Here is a 24,189-nt window from a genome sequence, read left to right on the forward strand (position 1 = left end):
TGATATGGGGGCACCTGGGTGACTCAGTGGGTTAAGTGTCTGACTTGGTTTCTGCTCAGGTCATGATCTCACAGGCATGAGAGTGAGCCCCATGTTGGGCTCTGTGGTAAGCATGGAGCCTGTTTAAGATTATCTATCTCTCTCCTTCTGCCCCTCTCTCCTGCTCCTATTCTCTCTCTCTCTCTCTGTCTCAAAAATTAAAACTGATATTAAGCCAATATTGGAAAAATATTGACTAAATGATATCTAAGGATATGTTCGAAATATTTTGTATGGAAGTTAAAACTATAATCAGTATGTATCTTATCTCTATCATTATATACATCCATCTACCCATCCACCCATCAACCCAACATCCATCCATACATCCATCCATGTCTGTCTGTCTATATCTATCTATCTATCTATCTATCTATCATCTATCTATCTATCTATCTATCTATCTATCTATCTGTTACATTTTAAGATCTTCAGTGTTCCTTAGTAAGGACATAACATATTCATAGACATATATTAAAAAGTGACTTCCTGGGGCGCCTGGGTGGCACAGTCGGTTAAGCGTCCGACTTCAGCCAGGTCACGATCTCGCGGTCCGTGAGTTCGAGCCCCGCGTCGGGCTCTGGGCTGATGGCTCAGAGCCTGGAGCCTGTTTCCGATTCTGTGTCTCCCTCTCTCTCTGCCCCTCCCCCGTTCATGCTCTGTCTCTCTCTGTCCCAAAATAAATAAAAAAAAACGTTGAAAAAAAAATTAAAAAAAAAAAAAGTGACTTCGTGATTGTACTTTAATGTATATAAAGTTTGTTTTTACTTAAAATTTTAGAAATCTTTGCAACATCTAAATATACATACACCTGTCATCTCATTTACTGTATCAGTTGGCAATTCTCAAGAAGACTGTGAAAGAAAAAAAGTGGATGGAGGTCACTACCTCTGACTTTCATACAATCTCCTCCCAACCCAGTCCTTCCATGCCAATCCCTCATACCTGAATGTCTAAACAAAGGATTGTGAGCCTAAATGAACCCTCAAATATAAAGGCACACCTTGGAGATGTAGTTCAGTTCCAGACCACCTCGATAAGTCAAGCATCATGATAAAATAAGTCAAATGAATTTTTTGGCTTTCTGGTGCATAGGAAAGTTATGTTTACACTAGAGTCATTTGTAATAAGTGTGCAATAGCTTTATGTCTAAAAACACAACATACATACCTTAATTTCAAAATACTTTATTGCTAAAAAATGCTAACCATCATCTGAGCTTTCAGTGAGTTGTAATGTTTTTCTGTTGGAGGGTCTTGCCTCAATGTTGATGGCTGCTGACTGATCAGGGTGGTGGTTAACGAAAATTGGGTGACAGTGGCAGTTTCTTTAAATAAGATAACAATTAAGTTTGCTGTGTTGATAATCTCTTCCTTTCATGAACAGTATCTCTATAGCATGTGATGCTGTTTGATTGCATTTTATCCACAGAACTTTCAGAATTGGAGTCAATGCTCTCAAACCCTGCTGCTGCTTTATCAACTATGTTTATGGGGAATATTCTAAATCCTTTGTTGTCATTTATACAATCTTCACAACATATTCACCAGGAGTAGATTCCTTCTCAAGAAATCACTTTCTTTGCTCATCCACATGAAGCAACTCCTCACCCATTCAGGTTTTATCATGAGCTCATAGCAATTCAGTCTCATCTTCAGGCTTCTCTCCTGATTCTCGTTCTCTTGCTGTTTCCACCACATCTGCAGTTACTTTCTTCACTCAAGTCTTAAACCCCTCAAGGTCATCCATGAGGGCTGGAATCAACTCCTTTCAAACTCCTGTTGATGTTGAGGTTTTGATGAATCACAGATGTTCTTATTGGCATCTAGACTGGTGAATCCTTTCCAGTAATTTCTCAATTTACTTTGCCCTGAGGAATCACTATACCTCTGGCAGTTATACCTTATGAAATGTTTGATTTTTCAAATTTTTATTTCAACTCTAGTTAGTTAACATACAGTACAATATTGGTTTCAGGAGCAAAATTCAGTGATTCATCACTTACATGCAACACCCAGTGCTCATCATAACAAGTGCCCTCCTTAGCACCCATCACCCGTCTAGCCCATATCCCACCCAGCTTTCTCCATTAACCCTCAGTTTGTTCTCTATCTTTAAGAGTCTCTCACGGTTTGTTTCTCTCTCTCTTTTTTCCTCCCTCCTCCCATATGTTCATGTGCTTTGTTTCTTAAATTCCACATATGAATGATGTCATGTAGTGTTTGTCTTTCTCTGACTGACTTATTTTGCTTAGCATAATACCCTGTAGTTTCATCCATGTTGTTGTAAATGGCAAGATTTTATTCTTTTTGATGGCTGAGTAATAATCCATCACACACACACACACACACACACACACACACACACACACACCCCACTTCTTATCTATTCATCATTCAGTGGACATTTGGGCTCTCTCCATAGCTTGGGTATTGTTGATAATGCTGCTATAAACATCAGGATGGATGTACCCCTGGGAATCTGTATTTTTGAATCCTGGATAAATCTCTAGTCGTGCAATTGCTGGATTGTAGGGTAGTTCTACTTTTAACTTTTTGAGGAACCTCCATACTATTCTCCAGAGTGTCTGCACAAGTTTGCATTCCCACCAGCAATGCAAGAGGGCTCTCCTTTCTCTGAATCCTTGCCAATACTGTTGTTTTTTGTTTTGTTAATTTTAGCCATTCTGGCAGACATGAGGTAGTATCTCATCATGGCTCAGATTTGTATTTCTCTGATGATGAGTGATGTTTAGCATCTTTTGATGTGTCTATTAGTTATCTGTATGTCTTCTTTGGAAAAGTGTCTATTCGTGTGGTCTGCCCATTTCATTTTTTTAAAAGATATTTAAAAATGTTTTAAACATTATTTTGAGAGAGAGAGAAAGAGAGAGAGGGGAAGTATGTTAGTGGGGGAGTGGCAGAGAGAGTGAGAGAGAGAATCCCAAAGAGGCTCCATGCTGTTAGTGCAGAGCCCAATGCATGGCTTGAACTCATAAACCATGAGATCATGACCTGAGCCAAAATCAGGAATCAGATGTTTAACTGACTGAGGTACCCAGGTGCCCCTCACCTGCCCATTCTTAACTGGGTTATTTATTTATTTTTTTGGTTGTTGACTTTGATAAGTTCTTTATAGATTTTGGATACAACCCCTTTATCAGATATGTAATTTGAAAATATCTTCTCCCATTCATAGGCTGCCTTTTTGTTTTGTTGACTGTTTCCTTTGCTGTGCAGAAGATTTTTATTTTGATGAAGTCCCAATAGTTTATGTTTGCTTTAGTCTCCCTTGCCTCTGGCAATGTGTCTAGTAAGAGGTTGCTGCTTGTGGTCTCCTCTAGGATTTTGATGGTTTCCTCTCACAGTTAGGTCTTTCATCCACTTTGAATTTACTTTTGTATATGGTGTAAGAAAGTGGTCTAGTTTCATTCTTCTGCACGTTGCTGTCCAGTTTTCCCAACACCATTTGTTGAAGAGACTGCCTTTTTTTCTGTTGGATATTCTTTCCTGCTTTGTAAAAGATTAGTTGACCATATAGTTGTGGGTCCATTTCTGGGTTTTCTATTCTTTTCCATTGATCTATGTGTTTTTGTGCCAGCACCATACTGTCTTGATGACTACAGGTTTATAATATAGCTTGAAATCTGGAATCGTGATGCCTCCAGTTTTGTTTCTCTTTTTCAGGTTTGCTTTGCCTTTTGGGGGTCTTTTGTGGTCCCATACAGATTTTAGGATTGTTTGTTCTAGCTCTGGGAAAGATGCTGCTGGCATTTTGATGGGAATTGAATTAAATATGTAGATTGCCTTATGTAGTATAGACATTTTAACAATGTTCTTCCAATCCATGAGAATGGAATGTTTTTCCATTTTTTTTGTGTCCTCTTTAATTTCTTTCACAAGTGTTCTATAGTTTTCAGAATACAGATAATTTACCTCTTTGGTTAGGTTTATTCCTCAGTATTTTGTTGTTTTTGGTACAATTGCAAATGAGATCAATTCCTTGACTTCTCTTTTTGCTGTCTCATTATTAGTGTATAGAAATGCAACCAATTTCTGTACATTGGCTTTATATCCTGCAACTTTACTGAATTCAGGTATTAGTTCTAGCAGTTTTTTTGGTGGAGTCTTTCAGGTTTTCTACATAGAATATCATGTCTGCAAATAATGAAAGTTTGACTTCTTCCTTGCTGATTCTGATGCATTTTATTTCTTTTTGTTGTGTGATTGCTGAGGCTAAGACTTCCAGTACTATGTTAAATAGTAATGGTGAGAGTGGACATCCTTGTCTTGTTTTGTAAGGAAAAGCTCTCAGTGTTTCTTGATTGTGGATGATACTAGCTGTGGGTCTTTCGTATATGGCCTTCATGATGTTGAAGTATGTTCCATCTATCCCTACTTTGTTGAGGGTTTTTATCAAGAACGGATGCTATATTTTGTCAAATGCTTTTTCTGTACCTGTTGAGAGGATCATATGGTTCTTATCATTTCTTTTATTAATGTAGTGTATTATGATGATTGATTTGCAAATATTGAACCAGCCCTACAGCCCAAGGATAAATCCCACTTGGGTGAATAATTCTTTTAATATACTATTGAATTCTATTTGCTAGTATCTTATTGAGAATTTTTGCATCCATGTTCATCAGGGATATTGGCCTTTAATTCTCCTTTATATGAAGTAATGTAGGCCTCGTAGAATGAGTTTAGAAATTTTCCTTCTGTTTCTATTTTTTGGAACAGTTTGAGAAGACTAGGTATTAACTCTTCTTTAAATGTCTGGTAGAATTCCCCTGGGAAGCCATCTGGCCCTGTACTTCGTTTGTTGGGAGATTTTTGATTACCATTTCAATTTCTTTGCTGGTTATGGATCTGTTCAAATCTTATATTTCTTCCTGTTTCAGTTTTGGTAATTTGTATGTTTCTAGTAATTCATCCATTTCTTTGAGCTTGCCCTGTTTGTTGGCGTATAATTTTTAATAATATTCTCATTTGAGTCCTTTATCTTTTCTTTATCAATTTTATTAATTCTTTCAAAGGAAGAGCTTTGATCTATTCTACTATTTTTTCCTTGTTGTTTGTTTGTTTCTATAGCATTTATTTCTGTCATAATCTTTATTATTTCCCCTCTTCTGCTGGCTTTAGGCTTTATTTGCTGTTCTTTTTCTAGCTCCTTTAGGTGTAAGGTCAGGTTGTGTAGTTGAGACCTTTTTTGCTTCTTGAGATAAGCCTGTATGGCAATATACTTTCCTTTTAGGACTGCTTTTTTCTGCATCCCAAGGGTTTTGGACTGTCATGTTTTCATGTTCATTTGCTTCCATGTATTTTTTAATTTCCTCTTTAGTTTCCTGGTTAATACATTCATTCTCTAGTAGGATGTTCTTTAACCTCCAAGTATTTGTGGTCTTTCCAAATTTTTTCTTGTGGTTGACTTCAAGTTTCATAGCATTGTGGTCTGAAAATATGCATGGTATGATCTTGATCCTTTTTTTACTTGTTGAGGGATGATTTATGATTCAATACATGATCTGTTCTGGAGAATTTCCCATGTGCACTCAAAAAGAATGTGTATTCTGTTGCTTTAGGATAGAATGCTATGTATATATTTGTTAAGTCCATCTGGTCCAGTGTGTCCTTCAAAGCCATTGTTTCCTTGTTGATTTTCTGCTTAGATGATCTGTCCATTGCTGTAAGTGGGACATTAAAGTCCCATACTATTATTATATTATTATCAATGAGTTTCTTTTATTTATTTATTTATTTATTTTATTTTTTATTTTATTTAAAAAAATTTTTTACATCTATTTATTTTTGAGAGACAGAGAGACAGAGCACAAGTGGGGGAGGGACAGAGATAGAAGGAGACACAGAATCCGAAGCAGGCTCCAGGCTCTGATCTGTCAGCACAGAGCCTGATGTGGGGCTCGAACCCACAAACTGTGAGATCATGACCTGAGCTGAAGTTGGACGCTTAACCAACTGAGCCACACAGGCACCCCTATCAATGAGTTTCTTTATGTTTGTTTTGTTACAATTGATTTATATGTTTGGGTGCTTCAAAGTTAGGGGCATAAATACTTATAATTGTTAGATCTTCTTGGTGGATAGACCCCTTAATCTGATATAATACCCTCATCATCTCTCCCTTTTACAATCTTTGGTTTAAAATCTAGTTTTTCTGCTATAAATATGGCTACTCCAGCCTTCTTTTGGAGTCCAAAAGCCTGATAGATGGTTTCCTTCTCCTCACTTTCAATCTTCCGATGTCTTTTAGGTCTCTGTAGCAGTAGATAGATGGGTCTTGGTTTTTTATTCCATTTTGATACTCTCTTTCTTTGATTGAAGCATTTTGTCTTTTACATTCAGGGTGATTATTGAAAGATACAAGTTTAGTGCCATTGTGTTACCTGTAGAGTTGGTGTTTCTGGTGATGTTCTCTTTTCCTTTCTAGTCTTTGTTGCTTTTGGTCCGCGCCCCCCCCCCCCAATCCTCAAAGAGTCCCCCTTAATATTTCTTGCAGGGCTGGTTTAGTGGTCACAAACTCTTTTAGGTTTTATTTGTCTGGGAAACTCTTTATCTTTCTATTCAGAATTCCTGCCTTGCTGGATAAAATATTCTTGGCTTCATATTCTTCCCACTCAGCACTTTGAATATATCCTGCCACTCTCTTCTGGACTGCCAAGTTTCTGTGGGACATATCTGCTGGGAACCTGATCTGTCTTCCTTGGAGGTTAAGGACTTTTTTTCACCTTGCTGCTTTCAGAATTCTTTCCTTTGTCTGTGTATTTTGTGAATTTGCCTTGGTGGTAGCTGGCTTTTATTGACCTCACTGGGAATTCTCTGTGCTTTTTGGATTTTGATGCCTGTGTCCTTCCCCAGATTAAGGAAGTTTTCAGCTATAATTTGTTCAGATAAACCTTCTGCCCTTTTTCCTCTCTCTTTATCTTATGGGACTCCTATGATATGAATGTTATTCCATCTTAATAAGTTGCTGGATTCCCTAAGTCTACCTTGTTACCCATTACTTTTGTTTCCCTCTTTTTCAGACTCACTATTTTCCATAATTATATCTTCTGTGTCACTAATCTGTTCCTCTGCTTTGTCCATCCTCACTGTTATGGCATCTATTCAGGTTTGCATCTCGGTTATAGCATTTTTAATTTTGGCCTGACTAGATTTTAGCTCTTTTATCTCTGTAGTGAAGGATTCTCTAATGTCTTCTATGCTTTTTTCAAGCCCAGCTAAAATCCTTATAATTGTTTTAAATTCTACTTCAGACATCTTACTTATATCTGTATTGATTAAATCCTTGGTCGTCATTTCTTCCTGTTTTTTTTCTTTTGGGGTGAATTGCTTCATCTTGTCATTTTGGAGGAAGAAAAAAGTAACAGAATACAATAAAAATTTTAAAAATTAAAAAAAAATCAAATATAGGAAGCTAGATCCTTGGTGTGTTTTTCTCTGCTTGTTAAGAGAATCTTGATAGAAAAAGGAAAAAGAGAAAAAGAGAAAAAAAATAAAAATTTTAAAAATGAAATGAAATTAAAAATTTGTACTTCCTGTATCCAAGGGAAAACAACAACAACAACAACAACAAAAGTAGAAGTATAAAAAAATGAACAAACAAACCAAAAACATCCAAATGAAGCTAGATCCTGTTTCCGCCTAAAGCCGAAGCTTTGCAGTGCTCTATGATCCATAGGCTAAGTATGTGGAAAGCATCTGTGCTGGTCTTCTGGGGGTGGAGCCTGCTGCTCTGATTCTCAGGTGGACTTGCCCTAGTGGAGATGTGCCTGGAAGGGAAAGATAGCCTGGGCTTGGTGTAATGGCTCTCTTCTCCACTTGGTGGCACTGCTTAGCTCATTGGTGTCATTTAGTGTGGGTGGGCTAGTGGCAAAAATGGCTTCTCCTCACTCCCTAGTCGTCAGAGCAGGAAGTTTGCACCCTCACACACATGTGATCATTTACCCCTTCTGTGTCCCTGGCTTCCATCAGCTCCCCGCCTTTCCCTGGTCAGTGTCTGAGCTGTGTGCCTGCCAGGGGGCTGCCCCCCTCCAGAGTTTTATCTCAGGCGTAGCTGTGTTTCAAAACCCCACACTTCAGAGACTCCTGGGGCTCAGACCTGCAGTGATCTTCTGGGGGAGGGTCTCACTGCACTGTGACCAGTAGTTTGTCCAGAAAATGTTTGCATGACGATGCAGTGGCAGCAGCTCAGAGTTTATGGTAAATCACCACACAGAGCTGGCGCCAGGGTTTGCTGTCCTCAGCTGGCATCTTTATTCCTGTACCAGTGAGTGGAGCAGCCGTATGGCACCTGCTGGGTCCTTTGCCCTTGGGGAGGCATATTGCCTCTACCAAATGCACTCCGAACAGGGGAACTGTTTCTCTTCATGTGACCAGGGGATCCTCAGACCGTAAGGTCCCCTCATGGGGCTCCATCCTGCTTCCACGCCAGAGCACTGCCAGGCACTGACCTGTGAGACTTCAGTCTCTGTGATCTGCTCTTTATAAAAAATAGGCAGTATTGAAACCCTCTCCTTTTTCCACCGTCAGTGGTTTTGGAAGAACAGTTTTCTTGTTCAGTCCCCTGTATGTGTTTTCACACTCTCTTTCTCTCTAGCTACTTTGAGGAGGAGTGCTTTTCTTGTGCCATCCGAGCATGCTGCTGAATCTACCCCCCTCTCTCCCCTCTCCGCAAAAATGCTTACTTCCCCTCTGTGGCACCGCACAACTCTCCTTTCCCCTTACTCACCTCTCTGCATTGCATACTGCCATATTCTCTCCCTGAAATGATGCCATTGTTCTGTTCATCCCTGGATCGATTTCCTAGGTGTTCAAAGTGGTTTGATGTTGGTCTAGCTGTGTTCGAGGGCTGAGACAAGCCCAGGGTCCCCTTACTACTCTACCATCGTAACTACTCTCCCTGAAATGTATTCCTTAAATAAAAAGACTTGAAAGTTGAAATTACTCCTTGATCAATGGGCTACTGAATGGATGTTGTGTTAGTGAGCATGAAGACATTAATCTCGTTGTGCATCTCCATCAGAGCTCTTAGGTAACCAGGCACATGGTCAATGAGCAGTAAAATTTTGAAAGGAATCTTTTCTTCTGAGCAGTAGGTCTCAACAGTGGCCTTAAAATATTCAGAAAATCATGTTGTAAACAGATGTGCCATCATCCAGACTTTGTTGTTTTATTTATAGAGCACAGGCAGAGTAGATCTGGTGTAATTCTTGGGGGCCCTAGGAATTTTGGAATGGTAAATGAGCATTGACTTTAAAGTCATAGCTGCATTGATCCCTGACAAGAGAGTCAGCCTGTCCTTTGAAGTTTGAAGCCAAGCAGTGCCCTCTCCTCTCTAGCTGGGAGAGTCCTGGACGGCGTCTTCTTCCAATAGAAGGCTGTTTCATCTGCACTGAACATCTGTTGTTAGTCAAAGCCACCCGTCATCCGTGATCTTAGCCAGATCTTCTGGATAACTTGCTGAAGCTTCTATATATCAACACTTGCTGCTTCACCTTGTCCTTTTTAATGTTATGGAGACGGCTTCTTAGGCCCTCAGGAACCAACCTCTGCTAGCTTCCAGATGTTGCTCCTGCAGTTTTCCTACCTCTCTCAGCCTCACAGAAGTGAGGAGCCAAAGCTTCTCTCCGGATTAGGCTTCGACTTACGGGACTGGCCGTGGCTGCTTTCGTCTTCTATCCCGACCACAAAACTTTCTCCATGTCACAGTAAGGGCTTTTTGCTTTCTTATCGTCAGAGTGTTCGCCGGAGGAACCCTTTATGAGTTCCTTCAGAACTTTTCCTTTGCAAATTCACAACTCCTGCTTTTGGCACAAGAGGCCTACCTTTCAGCTGTCTCAGCCTGTCTCAGCCTTCCTCACTGAGCTTAGTCATTTCTCGCTTTGGATTTAAAGTGAGAGATGCTTGGGGCGGCCTGGGTGGCTCAGTCGGTGGAGCGTACATGGGTCATGGCTCGGGTCATGATCTCACAGCTCGTGATTCGATCCCCCGCGTCGGGCCTCTGTGCTGGCAGCTCAGAGCCTGGAGCCTCTTCAGATTCTGTGTCTCCCTTCTCTCTCTGCCCCTAAACCACTCGCATTCTGGCTCTGTCTCTCTCAAAAAATAAATAAGCATTAAAGTGAGAGATGCTTGACCCTTTCACATGAACACTTAGAAGCCATTGTAGGTTATTCGTTGTCCTAGATTTCCGTACTGTGGCGTCTCAGGGAACAGGGAGGTCCTGAACAGAGGGAGAGAGACAGGGGAAAGACCAGTTGGTGGGACAGTCAGAACACCACACGCATACTTATTAAGTTCTCATTATGTGGGTGTGGTTCACGGTGCCCCCAAGCCACTTACAATAGCAACAGCAGCGGTCGCTGATCACAGGTCACCATAACAAATATAACAATAACAAAACGGATTGAAAATATTGTTGAGAATGACTAAACTGTGACACAGAGACACCAAGGGAGCAAATGCTGTTGGAAAGGATGGCACCAATAGAGTTTAGCTGACGTGGGACTGCCACAGACACTTAGTTGTAAAAAGCACATTATCTGTGAGACGCAAGAAAAGCCAAGCGTGGTAAAACAAGGCAAAAACTGACTGAGGAAGTATCTCTGATTTAGTTTTAAGATACAAATTTATCAGGCGCACAAGAGCACAACATGATTGTAACCCTTCCATCACATGCTTCTGATGTCTTTTCTTCGTACGTTAGATTACCACACATTAGGCTAACACTAGAAGGTCACTTATTCAGTCCCCTGACTCCCTTGATTGAACAGAACTGCTCTGTGTAGCTTTATAGAACTGATGCAAAATGAGGAGTACTCTGCTAGGAGCAAGGAACTGGTGATGCACAGCTGAGTCCTTAGTTCTCGTAATCAGAGCTCTGCTGTTCGCTCTCCCAGATTGGACTAGGAGGAACTACAAAATCTCATTAGACAACGATGGCCCTTGATTCACCTTGGGGCCGATTGTGACTATGTCCAATTTGCAAAGTCGTTTTAGGTGATGGGCAAGTCAAGTGGGCTTGTTGTGAACGCTACACCGTGGCTTACCTCCTGCTGCTCTCTTGTTAGAAATGTACTTCAAGGGCATTAGCATCAACTTTGGACTCTCAGAAGAAGCCTGAAAAAGAGACTGTGCTATCTTGCAGCAGAAAAGATGGAAATTTAGGGTGAAAATACTAAACATCTGCTATAGCTTTTGAAAGCTTCCGAAGATCCTCTCTTAGTCACCTGTGCATGGAGAGAGCTGCAGTTACAGCACAGGCTGATTTCCTGCACCGGGGTGTTCAGCCACTCAGAGAGGAGGTGTCCACTGCATCTGTTTCTGGGTACAGCTGGGCGGTTCGGTCCTCTTGGATGGAGGGTGATGCTGATGAGTGTTGGCACACAGGATGTTTGGGCTTCTTTTCCTCCCAGAACGCTGATCAACCACAGTGCCTGGCACACAGTCAATACCCAATAAAAATGTAATTTACTTAATGAAAAAATGAATGAAAATCCATCATTTGTCTGCCATCATAGTCTGACTTGGTGCAGGGACATGTTAGTGGCTTTTAGTTCTGAACATATGCGGCCCGTTTTACCAAGCTTGGCAAGTTCTTTCACACTCTTGTACTTTATGTAGGTCAAGGAGATAATTGCTACTTAATATTTGAAAAGCAAATAGATGTCATGGATAGTGAAGGACGGTCTGACGCTTTGCATTTATAGCCTTATTATCCTACGTCCCCATTTTATTCTTTGACTTGTCCTTTTGGTTCTGACCATGTTTTGCTCAGTGTCAATCAGAAGGCCCTAAAGAGCCTGGAGAGAACCCTACAATGATGTCTCTAATAGGCAGGTGCTTTAAAGATAGAAAAAATTTTATAAATAAAAGGTTTTGGCCTTCTAATTTTGATCACATATTTTATTAGGAGCCGTACGAAAGGGAGAATCGCCATCATTTGCTTTTGGTTGCCAAGACCTACAAGATGGCGGGCATGAGGATAAGAAGGGGCTTCCACTGGGGCCAGGCATGGACAGAGGTCAACTGGAAGCTGGGGCAGAGTAGGATCTGCTAAGGGAAAGATTCTAACTTAGGGTCCAAAATGAGGAGCTGTAGACATCAGAGGAAAGCGTCTTTACCCAACCTTCTGGCCTTCACATTTTAGCTACGTCTGTTGGGTATATTGAAATAAGTCACTTTATTATAATTTTTTTTGTTTCATTATTTACTTTGAGAAGAGGGGGGAAAGGCAGAGAGAGAGGGAGAAAGAATCCGAAGCTGTTAGCATGGAGCCTAATGTGCGGCTTGAACTCATGAACTGTGAGATGACCTGAGCTGAGAGCAACAGTTGGACACTCAACCAACTGAGCCCCCCAGGCGCCCTGAAATAAGTCACTCTAAAAACCTGAATTTCTTAGAGAAGCTGCGCTTTATAAACCCATAAAATTAGGAGGCTGAAGTGGAAAGTGCAAGCGTTTTGGAGTTCAACAAATTCAGATTCACATCATAACCTTGTCAGTTACCAGGATGTGATCTGAGCCACATCCTTCGCTTCTCCCATTCCCTGTGTGTCATCTACCAAATGGACATACCGCCTGCTGCTCAGTAGTGGGTCACTGTCACTGCCATCACGTGGGAGGTTGCCTCTGGGAGGTGCCTGCTCTCTGTTCATTCCTCTCCTCTTCCCCAGGGAGCGTAGGAAATCTGAATGGATGTGAGGCCTAAAAGTGAGCTAAAGTGGGAAACAAAGACTTGTGTGTGTGACCTGCTGACTACCCAGTGTTTGGGCTTCCTGTTCAGATGAGTTGCATGTGTTTCTGTGGTGGGAGAGTGGAGGGGGGCACCTTTGCACTTTGACTTTGGCTTTGTCGGTTATATTAAAACAGAGGCTGATGGCGTTGTGTTTTTGTTATTTGTGCGGGACTTCTAGGTGCTGTGTTGTGTGATGTGGATGTGAGGAGCCAGCCTGCCTGGGCCCTCAGGTGCAGGAGGAAATGGTGATCCCTTTGTGCCCCCAGGTTCCAGGGACACTGAGGACAACGCTGCATCGATGTGACTGAATCACGCAACTGTCTGGTTCAGCCGAGCTCTGTAATTAGCACCCTGAGAATTTTAGGAGGCATATTTTCATGAGACTACATTTCTTAAAATATATTTTATGACTGCTGTTTGTATGGGGGTGTTTGGAGCGGTCTGTCATTGTTTGATGCAGTGAGCTTCTTTTTTCTTCTTAGGAGACAAGGAAGTGAAAATATGGAGACGTCTACTGGGCTGATGAAGGAAAAGAGAAAAAAGGAAGACAAGTAGGAAGGATAGGTCTGTGTGCATGCGCTTGTGTGTATGCGAAGGTGTGTGTACACGTGTATGTACGTATGTGTGCGTGTAATAGAAAACACACAGACAGGGGCGCCTAGGTGGCGCAGTCGGTTAAGCGTCCGACTTCAGCCAGGTCACGATCTCGCGGTCCGTGAGTTCGAGCCCCGCGTCAGGCTCTGGGCTGATGGCTCGGAGCCTGGAGCCTGCTTCCGATTCTGTGTCTCCCTCTCTCTCTGCCCCTCCCCCGTTCATGCTCTGTCTCTCTCTGTCCCAAAAATAAATAAACGTTGAAAAAAAAAATTTTTTTTTAAAAAATAAAAAAAGGGGCGCCTGGGTGGCGCAGTCGGTTAAGCATCCGACTTCAGCCAGGTCACGATCTCGCGGTCCGTGAGTTCAAGCCCTGCGTCGGGCTCTGGGCTGACGGCTCAGAGCCTGGAGCCTGCTTCCGATTCTGTGTCTCCCTCTCTCTCTGCCCCTCCCCGTTCATGCTCTGTCTCTCTCTGTCCCAAAAATAAATAAACGTTGAAAAAAAAAATTTTTTTTTAAAAAAAAGAAAACACACAGACACCTTTGGAGAACAGAAGGAGATAGAGAAATAAGGGAAAAGACAGGGGTGCCTGGGTGACTCAGTTGGTTAAGCGTCCAACTCTTGATTTCAGCTCAGATCATGATCTCATGGTTCATGAGTCCAAGCCCTGCATCGGGCTCCATGCAAACAGTGCAGAGCCTGCTTGGGATTCTCTGCCTCCCCCTCTCTCTGTTCCTCCACTGCTCATGCTCTCTCTCTGTCTCAAAATAAATAAACTTAAAAAAGAGAGAGAGAAAAGACAGCACGATAAAATCCAAAGGGTTGTTCAGTTTTCTCACCAAACATTTTCTCCCTGAGTTTTTAGAAAACATTTTTTTTATTATTTTTTGAGATAACTGTTCATTTTGAGGTCTTGATGTAATGATCTAAGTAGGAAAGACTGGAGAAGAAATTGTGATAGAGATGAGATCCTTTTTAAAGTTGGAGAGTATTCATCACGTTTGGGAGAAATCACCAGTAGTCTTTCAAGTGTGGTTTTCCCTGTACGTGACCTTCGGCTCGGAGGCAGGCTGGTAGAAGGGCCAAAGCATTGATTTCGGCATCACTGCTCTTCCGCACCTTAACTGAGGAACCTGGTGTATATGATTTAAATGAGTCTCACTTTTGTCACTTGTAAGATGTCATCTTATAACAACAGTGGATTCTTCACAGGATTGCCGTATTAAATGGGATGGGAGGAAGCTGGTCCATAATAAATGTCCAACTAATACAGTTATTCTGTGTGTTTCGCCGGGCAGCTCATCACAATGAGTTGTGTCTGTGCATCAGGACTTAGCAACAACATGGGCTAGTGCAGACGGTGAGCAGAACTGGGGACGTTTGGGTAACATAGGGTAACATAGGCTTGAGAAGCTGACGGAAACCTTATCCCAGAGTTTGGAAGCTGCTGGTGAAATATACATAAAATACACACTTTTCTCTTCCTTTGCGTTCTTTCTGATTTAAAATGTTGTCATTTAAAGATGTGTTTTCTTCATTTATTGGGTCATTTCAGCCAACGCTTTCTGAGGCCGGAGGGCGCTGTGCTGAATGCAGTGGGCTGGAAACAGGGGAGGAGAAATATAAAGGCGAACCAGATGGAAGGGAGGTGCCTGGCTTCCCCCCAGACACTGGAGACAGGGCCCGTCTCCTCGGTGGTCACATACCAAGGCTGGCTCCCAGGTCTCAAGAAGGACTTCCTAGAACCGTACAGCTGGCAAGCAGCTGGGAGAAGATTGACATCTCAGAGGGGTGGGTGAAGGATTTACAATGACACATCCTCTAAAGTAAATGCTCTAAGGAAAGGGAGGTCAGGGGCTGCAGTCAGGAGCAAGCCTGTCAGAATGTCACCGGGCTGAGGGTCTGTGGGGGGGGGGGGGGGGGGGGGGAGGGTGGGGAAGGACAGCCATGAGAGGAACCGTAGAGCACAATGGCCCAGAGGAACTTAAAGCCACAGCTTCTGAAAGGGGCCAGTGGCTTCACTTTCTCCTCCACCATTTCCTAAATGTGTGACCTGGACCAAGTTACTTAAGCTCTGAGACTCATCTCTCTAGTGGGTCAAGTGGGGATATTGTTTGAAGGATTCAAGAGTGATGCATGGAAGTGCTCCATGGCAAGTGATCATGTGAAGGCTTCTTACCTGTGCAGAGAGAAGGCGAATGGTTCAGCCTTCTTAGCCACATGGCTGGCAGCCGGCTGTCTGCCCTGGGCCCAGTGGTGGAGGGCTGGGTGTGTCCTTCTAAGGAGTCCGGCCTCAGGGGCTGCCTGTGAGACCTTGGAGCAGGGAAGTGACATGGTGACAGGGAGGGCGTCCCTGAAGAGGGTACATAACATACATAAAGCAGGAAGTTAATTTTTTGCTTTTACTTTGAGAATTACAATGTTTTAAATGTTTATTTATTTATTTTTTTGAGAGAGAGCATGAGGGGGAGGGGCAGAGAGAGAGAGGGAGAGAGAATCCCAAGTAGGCTCTGCACTGTCAGCACAGAGCCCCATGTGGGGCTGGATCCCTCGAACCATGAGACCATGACCTGAGCCAAAATCAAGAGTCAGTTAACCGACTGAGTCACCCAGGTGCCACTGGTTTTTATTATTTTTTTTAATTTAAAAATGTTTATTTATTTTTGAGAGAGAGAGCGAGTGGGGTAGGGGCAGAGAGGGAGACACAGAATCTGAAGAGGCTCCAGGCTCTGAGCTGTCAGCACAGATCCTGACGCAGGGCTCAGACTCACGAGCCACGAGATCATGACCTGAGTCAAAGTCGGACGCTCAACCGACAGCCACCCAGGTGCCCCTAGGATTTTTAATTTCCCTACATGATGTTGATCTGTAAATCTCACTCTTTTTCTTCTTTTCCTCTCCACTTTTTTTTTTTTTGCCATCCATTCATACTGCTGAATATACTTAGCTTGTTGCTTTTTTTTTTTTTTAATTTTTTTTCAACGTTTTTTATTTATTTTTGGGACAGAGAGAGACAGAGCATGAACGGGGGAGGGGCAGAGAGAGAAGGAGACACAGAATCGGAAACAGGCTCCAGGCTCCGAGCCATCAGCCCAGAGCCCGATGCGGGGCTCGAACTCACGGACCGCGAGATCGTGACCTGGCTGAAGTCGGACGCTTAACCGACTGCGCCACCCAGGCGCCCCGAGCCCTTAGCTTGTTGCTTTTAACTAGAGTGTCATGATCCACAGTATGTATTTTCCCACATATTTCTTACTTATTCCCCTAGCGATAGACAGCACATCAGTTATCTCATGCTACATAACAAGATGCCCCAAAGTTTGTGCCTTACAACAGCTGCTTTGCTTGCTTGTGATTCTGGGGGACAACAGTCAGAGGGCTCAGCAGTCTGGTCTTGCGGAGGGTTCCTCGTGTGGCCACAGCCATCTGGTTGCTCCCGTGGGGCTGGATGGCCTATGACAGCCTCCCAACCATGTTGACAGTCCACTGGGCTACGTGTTCCAACAGGCTGGTCAAACCTGACGCTGCTGTAAGGGCCGTGGGTGTCTTATTGCCACAAAGTGTCATCATGATAATTGTGTAGTAGAATCACCAGACTCAAAAACTTAGAATTTTCTGTAAAAGAAAACTTAAACATTACTTATTTTTTAATTGTTGGAAATGGCTCGTACTTACACCCAGCACATAATTTTCTGAATTGTCACCAAAATAGTCACTCTTGGCAAAAAGAAATTATTCTCACTTTCCGAACTTCTGTGGTGAGTGCTTAAGTCCATAAAGAAAGATGAACGTATCTATAGGAGACTTACTCTGAGTATGACATTTCTCTTTGAAGGAGAAAATATGAAGAATTTGAGCTTCTTCCTTCTTTACTTGCTGGGCCATTTGTTTACTCACCAAATTCTCCCTCTTGGCAAACATTTATCTAATGCTGTTTTCTACTGGACTATAGGAAAAATGTAGTTGAATGAAACAATGTGTTCTCCTGAGGAAATAATAATCCAGATGGAAGATGTGACATGTTCGTAAAAAAATACCACGTAGTGCCAGATGAGTGTCCTATGGGAGTTTTGGACCAGGAGCTATAAAACTTGGGGGAGCATTTTCCTCTAGCTGGGAAGGAAGGAACTAAAATGAATGAATGAATGAATGAATGAATGAATGAATTTATTTTAAGTTTATGTATTTTGGGTTGGAGGGAGGGGCAGAGAGAGGGAGAGAGAGAATCCCAAGCAGGCTGTGTGCTGTCAGTGCAGAACCTGATGCTGGGCTCGCACCCATGAACCATGAGATTGTGACCTGAGCCCAAATCAAGAGTCAAATACTTAATCGACTGAGCTACCCAGGTGCCCTAAGGAACTAATATTTATTAAGCAGAGAACAGGTGTCACAACCCATTATCCGTGTGATGGATGACTCTGTGCCCACAGGAAGGTCAGTGTGAGTTAAGAGGGGACTTTTCTGGGGGATGGGGTGAATGAAGGCAGGGGTGCTCCGGAAATGGACAGTGGGCAGGCAGATCCATGGATTAAGAGGATGGGAGGGTGTGCGTGAGCTGAGAACAAACTTCAGAGACCTTGGACACTGGTAAGTCATTTAGACATTGCTTTGTAAGAAATGGGAAAACAACAGCGCTTGTTAAGCAGGAGGATGTGATCAAAATTCTGTTTTAAGAAAATAAATTTGAGTGAATTCAGAGTTTGTTTAAAGCTCCTTCCTGAGATGGGAGAGACTGAAAATGAGCTAAGAATATACTGGAAAGACACACAAGTGGGGAGATCTAGTGGGGAAGGTGGTGCTATTTAATATAGTCCCTGCTCCAAGATGACCCTGCTTGGTTTTCTTCCCAGTTCCCATCACTACTGGTGATCACCTTGCCTGTTTATGCATTTACGTGTTTAAAGTTTGCCTCACCCCTACTAGAATCTACATTATTTACCCTCAGGGTCAGGAACCCTTGCTTACATTTAGAGTTAATCAAAAATAGGTTAATGTTAATGGAAAACAGGTTAGAAACACTTAAGTCCCGGTTTGATTTGATTTTCTCCAGTAAGATTGGGTTTGGGCATGAATATGGAGAAATATTTAATTTCTGTATAGAGTTGCATGATTTTCAAGTACTCACACATTTTATTTTTATGCCTCCCAATACCCACAAAAGCCAATCTGAAAGGCAGACATTCATTCACTCAACGTTTATTGAGCACTTACTCTCTGCCTGATGTTGTACTGTGTTGTGCTTACAAAGATGCATTTGAGGTAGTTCTTGCAACTTTAGGTCTTATGTTGTGGTGAAGAAAACCAATACACTCAGAGAATTGTAATGCAATATGTCTGTGTTAGCTAGGGCTCTCCAGAGAGACAGAACCAATAAGATGTGCATATATATAGAAAGAGATTTATTGTAAGGAATTGACTTACATGATTATGGAGGCTGAGATATCCCAAGATCTGCAGTCAGCAAGCTGGAGACCCAGGAGAGCTGATGATGTACTTCTGGTCTGAGTCCGACAGGCTTGAGACGCAGGGATAGCTGATGCTTCAGTTTGAGTCGGAAGGCAGGAAAAAACCAGTGTCCCAGTTTGAAGGCATTCAGGCAGGAGGAGTTTCCTTTTACTCCAAGGAGAATCCGTCTTTTTGTTCTTTTCAGACCTTCAACTGATTGGACGAGGCCCACCCACCTGGGAAGGGCAATCTGCTTTACTCACTGTATTGATTTAAATATTCATCTCATCTCACCTATACAGACATAATCAGAATTATGTTTAACCACGTGTCTTTTCACCTCCTGGCTCAGTCCAGTTGACACATAAAATTAGCTATCACAATGTCCATTGTTATTATAGAGATATAATCCAAGTTCCATTCAAACTAATTCCATCTTGGGCAATTAGAGAAGGCTTTATAAAGGAGGTACCATGGAAATAGTTGATGGATATTACTGTCATCTCTATTTTTTAAATATATATATATTTTAATGTTTATTTATTTTTGAAAGAGAGAGAGAGAGAGAGGGAGACAGAGAGAGACAGAGACAGCATGAGTGAGGGAGAGGCAGAGAAAGAGGGAGACATAGAATCCAAGGCAGGCTCCAGGCACAGAGCCTGATGTAGGGCTCGAACCCATAGACTGTGAGATCGTGACCTGAGCCAAAGTCAGACACTTAACTGACTGAGCCATCCAGGCACCCAAATCATCTCTATTTTTCAAAGAAGGAAATAGACATTCAGGGAGATTAAATAATTTCCCATCATACATGGGCAGGAAGTAATAAGGCCAGGAGTTGAGCCCACGTGTTTCTGATTCCAGTTTTGTATTTTTGCATTAGGTAGAATAAGCAATTCGAAGGAAGAATTATATTTTAAGACAGCGAAAGAACGTCCAATTTTAAAAAATTATTTTCAATTCAGGTCTCAGTTCAGTTATACCCTAAGCTGCCAGAAGGGCTCGTGAGGGTCATTTCAGGGTCATGCTAGAGAGTCTTCCTCCCCCTGTCCCCTGCGTTCCTCAGCATTCCCTGTGCTGGTTGTGGGATGGGCAGTGGTGGCCTTTGGGTTTGGTACTTGGGGTTTCCCAGTCATCGTCCTGGTTTTGGGGTAGGTGAGGGTCTCTCGTAATGGTAGAGCAGAGTCTTGTAGCTCCCAGTTGTGGGAGCCTTGGGGGTGTTGGAAAATGTCCTGTGCACTCGTTCCCCCAGAAGTTCATTTCTCGTGTGCACCTGCTTTGGACTGGTCTCCCTATGGGCTTTAACTCTTGCCCCCTCCTGACATCAATAAACAAGTGGCTTTTGAGTGTGAGGCATGTCCACAACTGTGTGTGAGCTTACGTGGTCAATGCCTGGCACGATCCAGTGCGGGTGGATTGTTTTTAACTTTCAATTCAAACTCTTCAGGGAGAAGTAAAATCCTGTTGGTCTCCCCTGGGTCAAGTGCCCACTCTGGCACGATGCTGGGTATCTCCTAGAGCCACCCCCTAGCACAGAATGCAGATGGTATTTTAGAAGAGATGGGCTACACAGGCATCTCCGATGTATTTCTACAAAAGTCTCACCTCTGACTCCCACCTGGGACTCCAGTATGCTTATCGCAGCAGTGACTGATTGTGTCTGGGCATTCATCATTCTCCCCCTGGGAACACAGCAATCAGGACTCGTCTTTCTGGCCACTCACAGGGTCCTTGAGAAACCACACTGGCTTACAGGTGGTTAAGTCCATCCTGCTTAACTACTGTTGAACTATGGAAGGAAAAACCTCCCCTCCCCTTAAATCTGGTCGACTCACTTTCAAGGCTGTTCTTGCTGTGGATTTTCAACTGCCATCTGAAAGGGTGTTAGTCATCTTAATAACGTGAATTAATCATAACCCAGCCTGCCGGACAATATTGCAATCAAAACAACAGAGACTGAAATGTTCCAGCCAGAATGAGAACATATGAACATAGCTTAACTCAGAAATACTGCAGCTGCATTCAACAGGGTTCCAATCAAAAGAGACTTACAAGCCATATCTAAGATGTTTTGGCTGTTCAAAGTGCTTTTGTCACTAAAGGGATGTCAGCTCTGTAATTTCAGGCTCAAATAATGAAGAGAATGACAGTAATTATGGACATTTTGTGACCAGAACACTTCCCACCAAATGATACAGTTCCAGTTGTATCTTTTTGAAGCAGCTGAATTCTGTTGGTTCTCATATGTCAATTTCTGAAGAATGGGATTGTTATTAATAAGATATTAACAGGATATCATTTCCTTCAACGATAACTTGATCTCTCTGTAAAAGTGAGTTATTAGAACAATTAAGAACTGTATTAGAGTCTACGGTCCAGACATGATTCAGTGTTTTCTCCCATTGCTGGCATATTTGATGCTTTTGAAAAATGTGCCTTCCCTTTTTTTTTTCCCCCGCCAATCTGCTTTAAATTGTATGGGAGTTAAAACTCCTTTGTTCTTTTGGAAGATTTTTACAAATTGCTTTTTGGAATGACTGAGCGACTTTAGAATTCTCTTTATTATCGACCCAATCGTAAAGCCTAGCAGAACAGAACAGAAGACACTGTGGATCGCGCGTCAGGCACTGTGTAGACACTTTCAGATCATTCAGTTTATCCTCACAGCACCCCCCCGGAAAGCAGGTACTTCTCTTCCCACTTTTAAAAATGAGACTACTGAAGGTCACGTGACTGGCCACGACACTGCGTAACACTCAGGTTATCTGACGGCAAGGACCAGCTTCTGCCTTCCAGAACATTCCTCTCCCTCTACCCCCTTCGCTAAGCCCCCTACACTAAGCAGCTGAAGTCTGCCTTAGGTCCCCTTATGCTGCTGTGCCGAAATACAGAGCATGCTGGCCACAGACGGGGCGGGCGGCGTGGGCATCCTGCCCCTCTGATCCCAAACCCCCTCCTCTGTGGACTCAACCTGAGCTGAGGTCTTCCAGTAACAAAGCAGCCTCTAGACATCAGCGGCCGGGAGAGCTCTTCGGGGACACCGCAGGATGCAGCAGAGCAGCGGGGTCCTTGGACACCGGGGTAGAGCCCATGCCACAGTAGCTGGCCAGTGCTCTCCCCTCCTCGTGTCTCAGCTGCGCTGTCTCTGAGGGAGACGTGCTGATGTGGGGGCTCGGCCAGCAAGGGTCTACAGAGATGGGTTACCTGGTGAGAACACAGGAAGGGCAGCTCCTGTGCAGAAGGCGCTTCAGGAGAGTTGCCTGCGGGACTGGAATCTACCTTCCATCCCCTTATGGCTCACCCAGCAGGTTGCAGAGACAGGCCACGAACGCCAGTGCCACGGGGCTGACACTGCACAGTGTCACAGGAGTTGGGAAGGGTCCTGGAGTGCACTCTCTCCCTGAGGAAACGGGTCACTGTGGGGTGGGGGCTTTAAGCATTTGTGCAAAACCCTGTAGGCACGTGAGTTACGTCTGTGTGTGTGTGTGAGCACGCGTGTCCCAAAGAAGCCTTTATTCAGTGTCCCTTTTGTATGAGGACCGGTGTCACTTCTATGTTGTTTTTCCTTTGAAATTGCCTTTATCCTCAGCGACAAGATCTGCCCCTTCCAGCCCAGTTAGGGACATCCATCCTGTGACGGGGGGCACACAGACGTGTTCTCACACCTCCTGACTCCCAGCCTCAAGCGGGGACTGACGTGAACCTGTGGGGAGTCCTGGCCTCGGGTTCTAGGCCATGCATAAGCATATGAGAACACAGCCTCAACAGAAGCCTCAGGCAGTGGCGAGAGCCTGTTCTCCACCAGCCGGGAGATGGTGAGGCCAGCCCTTCTCCTATTGCCCCAGGGGCGGGAGAAGGAGAAAAGGAGAGTGCTGGCGAGCTCCGGGACACCATGGGGGACTGTGCAGAGCCAGGTGGCCAGCCAGGGAGCACCGTGGAGGGACGGCGACACTCCTCTCCTCCCTTTCATCTTCTGGCAGCCCAGCCGCTCTGTCTGGGGCAGGTTGTGTGTCTGAGTCCCCCCACCCAGACCCATGCTCATTTCTTTCAGCCCTCTCAGGGCTCATCTGAGAGCCAGATGAGTTCTTGAAACACAGTGGGCTGCATTCGGGTCCCCTCTCCTGCACCCCGGTGCGTGCCCGCTCTTTCTCCCTTTCTGAATAAAGCCGAACACGGCCCAGACTGGCTGAGCTCGCAAGAAGCACAGGGTGTCTACCCAGAATTGTCCTGGGAAAGGGTAACCTGTCTGCCCTGCCATTCCTAGAGTGGAAGTTTGTTTACAACGCACGCTCTTCTAGGCAGGAATTGAAAGCAGGTTAAATCTTCGTTCATTTAAAAACGCCTGCGTTATAATCAGTTTTTTTTTGTGATGGGGAAGGACTTACCTCTTGTTTCCTGGAACTGGCTGCCAGCTCCCCCCCCCTCCGTGGGTTCACCATCCAGCAGGGGGCGCTCACTGCAAAGGCAGGAGCCTGGCTGGGTGGGGGTGGGGGGGTAGACCAGAGACCCGGTGACGCTTGTCTTTATTGTGCCCCCCACAGTGGTCCTTCAGCCCCCCACGACAGCTCGGCAGCTCGACAGCTCGGAGGAGGATCCCTGGCTTCTTGGCTTGGAGGTTTCTTGACAGACTAGATTTGTAGGCGTATTCTTTTCTGAAATGCTGCCTGTGGAGATCACAAGTAATTAGAGAGAAGTGCACCCGGTAGGTAGGTAGATGAGTGGGAAGACAGTGGGACTCTGGGGGCGACCCTGAGGAAAACCCTAAGGGCAAGGAGGGGCACCCCACTGAGGAATGGGCTGGTGTGACCCTTTGTCTGGAGCAGCGGCCTGGCGGGAGGAGCTGAGCTGAGCTGGCAGCCATGGGGAGCCTCCAAAGGCTTTGAGCAGGGACTTGATCAGCTGTGTGGTTTTAGGAAAAGGACTCCTTCAGCAGTGTTGAGGGTGACTGGAGGAGAGAATGGAAGGGAAGAAGCAAGTCAGCAAGCTGTGCCCACACTCCAGACGGAGAGGAGACAGTAGCTTTGGAAGACACTTGGGAGGGAGAGTGGACACAATTTTAAAATCTGTCCACTGCTTCTTCCCTGCAGGCGGGGACTCTGTCAGCCTCTCTGCCCTTCCCTCCTGCTCATGCTGTTCCATCTACTCTGGCTTTACCCACCTTCCCTTTCCTGCCCCCTCGGACACCTCCTCTCCCTACCGCGCCCTGACCTGACCTCAGTCTGTGGCCTGCCCTGTCATTTTACACCATTTACTCTCATCGTAACGACTTTGGTTTCAACTGCACTGGGTTCGTCCATCTTCCCACCGGAATACGAGGTGAGTGGCAGGGCCTCTGTGCACAGAGTCTTGTCTGCTGTG

At 44.1% G+C, this 24,189-nt stretch overlaps 1 long non-coding RNA gene across 1 annotated transcript; it reads right to left on the reverse strand.

Moving 5' to 3' along the window:
* Positions 1-2,010: 2,010 nt before the first annotated feature.
* Positions 2,011-23,936, reverse strand: LOC115498736. The gene is made up of 4 exons (XR_003963933.1): positions 23,927-23,936; positions 20,637-20,641; positions 19,064-19,067; positions 2,011-2,119 (listed from the first exon to the last, which is right to left on the reverse strand). It is a non-coding gene; the product is annotated as an uncharacterized LOC115498736 (long non-coding RNA).
* Positions 23,937-24,189: the final 253 nt, after the last annotated feature.

The sequence above is a fragment of the Lynx canadensis genome, chromosome D3 (genome assembly GCF_007474595.2).
Source record: "Lynx canadensis isolate LIC74 chromosome D3, mLynCan4.pri.v2, whole genome shotgun sequence".
Classification (NCBI taxonomy): domain Eukaryota; kingdom Metazoa; phylum Chordata; class Mammalia; order Carnivora; family Felidae; genus Lynx; species Lynx canadensis.